Here is a 5,821-nt window from a genome sequence, read left to right as displayed (position 1 = left end):
CAATTATGGTCATGTTTTAGCAGTAAAATAAAAATATTTAAACATTTTAATATCCAAAGAGAAAACATCAAGCCTATAGATTTTACTATGTAGCCTTCTGACCTTGGGGGGTCATTCCAACATCCTTGGACACCATCGCTATCATTTATAGTAACACAAGTTTCCTTTACATTGAGATATATAAGTATACAGTGCTCTGCTCTTCCATGTGTCATGAATAATTGTTATTTTCTTTCAGATTTCTAGCGAACCAGTTCGAGGAGGACGATGACTTCAGAGACGAGATCTACGCGTGGGCCTTAGGAAGTGACTGGGAAGTGAAGACAGAAGAGCTGCATCACCAACGCGACCAGTTGCTCCGCCGGATGGACTTTAGAGCGTGGGTGGCCCGGACCACATGTGATCTGGTCAGTAATAAGAAACAGAACAAATGCCGTCTTTGATTAAGAGTCTGTGATGAGAAGCCAATTTTACCTCATTTACTATTCCATTTTAGACCATGGCACAAGACCCTTTCCACTGGGCATGGATGAGAAACAGGCAAATCCATCACAGCTGGGCCATACGTGCGTCAAGGAGAAATAAAGAGGAGTTTTACACCCGAGGCCCATGGAAGAGCGCGCTGTCCTGTGCCCGTTGTAGAAACATCATTTTACATCCGTGCATGTGGAAAGTGGAAGGAAACATCATTAGCAGGATAGACATAGCAGTGGACCCGGAGACACCGATTGAGGTCCCTGACTAATAATAACGCTGGTAAGTAAAATGTTGGTGTTATAAAGAAGTAGGTAGGAAAAAATTATCACAAAAGTGCAAAGTAAAATTCAGTAATGGATCTTCTAATCCACATGTTGATGAACGTTTTCTCTTGTACCTCTATTCCCACCCAGGAGGTTCTGCTGCCTGATCCACAAGAGAGATGAAGACCATGATGGATGACCAAACATGAGGAGCAGGTAATGTATAACACATGCATGCACGCACACAAAAACACATAATAGATACATACACACTAATACTTACACATACAGAACTATACACAATCATACTCACTGACACACTGTACATAGTAACACAGTCACTTTACATTTTCTGGCTCTATTCCTTGTATGGGGGAATCCACATATACACATGTATACTGTACACGCGCACATACGTTATATAGCGTTAACCTCTCTTAGTATGCCAGAGGAAGGACAGTACAGCGGCCATGGTTTCCCTACAGGTTTCCTCCACTGGGGGTTTTGCCTGTCCTGAGTGTCGCTCTACGCTCTTTGTGAGTGATGGGAGGTAACACACAATCACAACACACATAACAATAAAATTCACATATTTTAACACTCCTTACGTTGTCTGAGTCATTTCTTGTATGAAAACGACATATGGTGGTCTGTGTGATGGGATAATGTCCTCCCTTCTGATCGCACTGGAGAATTTACTGACACTACATGAGGGACGTCCGCTCATCATCGACATTCAGGAGAGGCATCAGCCGAAGTTTAGAGGAAAGAAGACATTTACAAATCAATGAAGAAATGTATTTATTGGTTGTAAGGTTCATGGGTGAGCTTTTTTTCTTGTTCCTTTGCTCCCTAAATGTAAAATTAAACAACTTTCTAAATAGTCTTTATTAAAAATGTTCCAGCATTTTGTTGCTCTAGAGTCTGTGCAATTCCTGTACATAGCTGGTGTCGAGGCTATGGAGTATGTGCCCCAGTGGGCCGCTCTGCCTCTGGTCAAACAAAATGTCAATGACAGTCACTAGGGAGAAGGTACCTGGGTTTCTAAGCTTCTGCCAGATAATCAGAAGCAAGCTGGTGCTGGACTATCAGGAGCTGGCTTGTGCCGGACTATCGGAAGCTGGTTTGTGCCAGACTTCTCTCGGATACTGGACTTGAACACAGATGTCGTCTCGGACAATGGACTTGAACACAGAAGTCACCTCGGAAAATGGACTTGGCAAAAACACTGGACACAGATGGTGAAGTCCTCTAGGACACTTGACTTGAATAAAGAAGTCTCAGATAATGGACTTGAACGGACACTGTACTCAGATACTGGATACTGGATACAGCTAGGGAACCATTTGCATGACAAACACTGGGAAGACACAACAGGGGCAGGGCTCCTTTTAAAGGCCGGGGTGCTTAGGGATAGGTTGGATATAACTTTACTTGTGCACATGCTGGCCCTTTAAGGCTTGGCACGAGCATGCTGGCATCCCTGGGAAGGGGGACGCCGGTGAAGGGACACAGTCCTACGGTCACATCCGCTGGTAAGAGGGGAAGGCTGGCGGTTTGTGGCCGCGGGCGCTACAGCTGGCTGTGCTGCTGCTTCTGTCATAGATCTGACAGCTCACTGCACACTCAGGGCTGACATCTTCTGTTCTCCCCTCCTTTCTTTCAGTGTTAGGGTATGTTCACACGCACTGTTTTCAGACGTAAAAAACGGCTCATTTACGCGTTTTACGCCTCGAATTATGTCTGAAAAAACGGCTCCATTACTCCTACAAACATCTGCCCATTGCTTTCAATGGGTTTTACGATGTTCTGTTCCCATGAGGTGTAATTGTATGCGTCGCTGTCAAAAGACAATAAAAATACGCCCGCGAAAAAGAAGTGCATGTCACTTCTTGAGACATTTTTGGAGCCGTTTTTCATTGACTCCATTGAAAAACAGCTCCAATAACGTCCGTAAAAGATGCCGCGCAAAACGCGAGTACTTGCAAAAACATCTGAAATTCAGGAGCTGTTTTCGCCTGAAAACAGCCACGTAATGTCAGGGTATGTGCACACGAGGGCGTCCGTTATGGCTGAAATTACGGGGATGTTTCAGCCTGAAAACATCCCCGTAATTTCAGCCGTAACGGCATGTGCAGGCGCTTGAACGCCGCGCCAATTACAGCCGTAATTAGCGCTGCTATTCATTGGAGTCAATGAATAACGGCTCCAATTACGGCCAAAGAATTGACAGGTCACTTCTTTGACGCGGGCGTCTATTTACGCGCCGTCATTTGACAGCGGCGCGTAAATATACGCCTCGTGTGAACAGACAAACGTCTGCCCATTGCTTTCAATGAGCAGATGTTTGTCAGCGCTATTGAGGCGCTATTTTCGGACGTAATTCGGGTCAAAAACGCCCGAATTACGTCCGTAAATAGTGTGTGTGCACATACCCTCAGACGTATTTTGCTAAGCCGTGTGAACATACTCTTTTGTTCACACGGAGTTTTTTGCAGGAGCAAAATACCTCCTGTAAAAACTGACCCTGGAGGTTTTCATGTTTGATGTGGTTTTTGACGTGGTTTTTGATGTGGTTTTTGAGGCGGTTTTCCAGGCGGTTTTTCAGGCTGTTTTTGCCAAGGTTTTCACATGCATGACATCCTTCTGTCAACGGATCTGTCACCATTGAAATGAATGGTGATGCAAACGGAACTTACTTCACACTTGCCTTTCCATTGAGGGGTTCCCCTGACTGAAAGCACCGACGGAACCCCTCAGCAGAAACCACGCTGATGTGAACAGGCCCACATAAAAAAAAACATTGTTTTCTGTTTGCATCATCATTGACTTCAATGCTGATGAATCCGTTGCTAATGGGATTCCCTACACTGCGGTATTGGTTCAGTCAAAACGACAGAACCCTTTGCACAACGGGGACAAACAGAAACCATTAGCAACGGATCTGTCACCACTTCACACTTTCCTTTCCGTTGAGGGGTTCCCCTGAGTGAAAGCACCGACGGAACCCCTCAGCGGAAACCACGCTGATGTGAACAGGCCCACATTTTTAAAAAAAAGTATACTTACTTCTTGAATCAATTTCCCAACATCCATGTCCATTCGGTGGTACACCTCTGCTGTCGTCATTTCTGTTCCTGAAATGTAAAAAAAAAAAAAAAAGAGATGACATACATGAACAACTGCATAACAAAATTAAAACATTTTTAAAAAAAAATGTGAAAAAAAAAATTTGAAAAAAAAAATTTTAAAAAAAAAATGACAAAAAAAATGCACAGCTCCATACATGTATAGCATGTATGGAACATAGGAGCAATTGCACTTACTTGTATTTGGATGCAGGACTTCGGTTTTCTGTATCCCTCAGGGGAGTTCTGTCCACAATGTTTTTCAGCCTCCACGAGCAGACAGGAAATGACAGCCCCTTTCTGGGCTGTACTAGCAGCAGGAGACGACTCCTGCAAAAAACTCCTCCAAAACACTCGGCAATATACTCGTCAGAAAACACCTCACTAGTTCGAGGTGTTTTTTGACGTGTCCCCATGGATTTCAATGCGGTTTTGGATGCGGAAACCGCATCAAGATGGGTCATGTCCCTTCTTTTTGCCGCGAGGCGTTTTTTTTACTCGCGGTAAAAAAACGCCTCCGTCTCCCATTGAAATCAATAGGAGTAATTTTGGGTCTCTTTTATTGGCGCGTTTTCCGACGTGTTTTCCGCGTCAAAAAACTCTGTGTGAACACAGCCTTAGAGATATCAGCAGGGAGGTGATTTGGTGCAGCATTGTACTCCTTTGACTTTAATATGACCCTGTATTATGTAGAAATTATTATACATACACATGTTGGTAACGTTCATCTGAGGCTAGATTCACACGGGCGTTGCGCATCTCGGATGTGAAAAACAGCTGTTTTTTACGTCCGAAGTGCATCCGTGCTCTGCGCTGCGGGGCGCAATATCACACATCCCCCATACACTAGAGTCTATGGAGGGATGCGTGAAACGTGAAAAACTAGGACATGTCCTATATTCTCACGGACCCTTGAAACGGTCCGTTGAAACAATGGCCGTGTGAACGGCCACATTGAATTATATAGGTCCGTGTGACGGCCATTGTTTCAACAGCTGTCACACGGACGTTTAACACGTTCGTGTGAGTAAGGCCTTATAATTGTATTACATAAGAAAATAAGTCTAAAAGGTGAGGAGAATGGTGAAGCCACTTGTTGGCATGGGAAGCATATGGGATCTCTTTCTTAAATACTTGTTTACCTAATGGAATTAACTATAAAACTGGACTATTCTATTATTATTAATGATATCCTAAATATTTTGTACAATCCTTTAACCCCTTAAGGACGCAGCCTAGTTTGGGCCTTAAAGGGATCCTGTCATCAACATCTTACCTGTTAAACTCACCTGACCCCTCAATGGCCGCAGCTGTCCAAAGTTCATTCCTGTTCTCTTCTTTCCTGAAGTCCTCCTCTGTCAGTAAATATAGTCGTTTAAACTTTTCCCGCCTTTTATGGTAATTATTTTCCCTCTGGGACGCAGCCTCTTAACCCCGCCCACCGTTGCCACCTGTCCGGCCCTGACTGGCTAAGGAGCTGTTAATCAAAAAGAAGGAGGTGGAGTCCACTCTGAGATGCTGGAGGAATGAAAACCTGACTCTTTTCAGATGAAGATTTGACTCTTTTCTGCTCATTTGCATACAGCATGGGACCACTGAAAAACGGAATACTAAAGCTACAGAGCTTACTTAGAACATATTTATAGCTTAGATGACAATGATTTTTCACCCACTTTCACCAGGTATTGCTGGCTTTATAGCTAAAATGCTGACAGGTTCCCTTTAAGGGTATGTGCACACACACTAATTACGTCCGTAATTTACGGACGTATTTCGGCCGCAAGTACCGGACCGAACACAGTGCAGGGAGCCGGGCTCCTAGCATCATACTTATGTACGATGCTAGGAGTCCCTGCCTCGCTGCAGGACAACTGTCCCGTACTGTAATCATGTTTTCAGTACGTGACAGTTGTCCTGCAGCGAGGCAGGGACTCCTAGCATCGTACATAAGTA

The 5,821-nt window shown here is 44.3% G+C and overlaps 1 long non-coding RNA gene across 1 annotated transcript; it reads left to right on the top strand.

Moving 5' to 3' along the window:
- The first annotated feature begins 201 nt into the window (after positions 1–201).
- LOC142720078 (uncharacterized) lies at positions 202–975 on the top strand. The gene is made up of 3 exons (XR_012872921.1): positions 202–407; positions 497–756; positions 891–975. It is a non-coding gene; the product is annotated as an uncharacterized LOC142720078 (long non-coding RNA).
- The last annotated feature ends 4,846 nt before the right edge of the window (positions 976–5,821 follow it).

The sequence above is a fragment of the Rhinoderma darwinii genome, unplaced genomic scaffold (assembly GCF_050947455.1).
Source record: "Rhinoderma darwinii isolate aRhiDar2 unplaced genomic scaffold, aRhiDar2.hap1 Scaffold_49, whole genome shotgun sequence".
NCBI classification, from domain to species: domain Eukaryota; kingdom Metazoa; phylum Chordata; class Amphibia; order Anura; family Rhinodermatidae; genus Rhinoderma; species Rhinoderma darwinii.
Note: the sequence above shows the minus strand (reverse complement) of the source record. Positions and strands in the feature narration are given on the sequence as shown.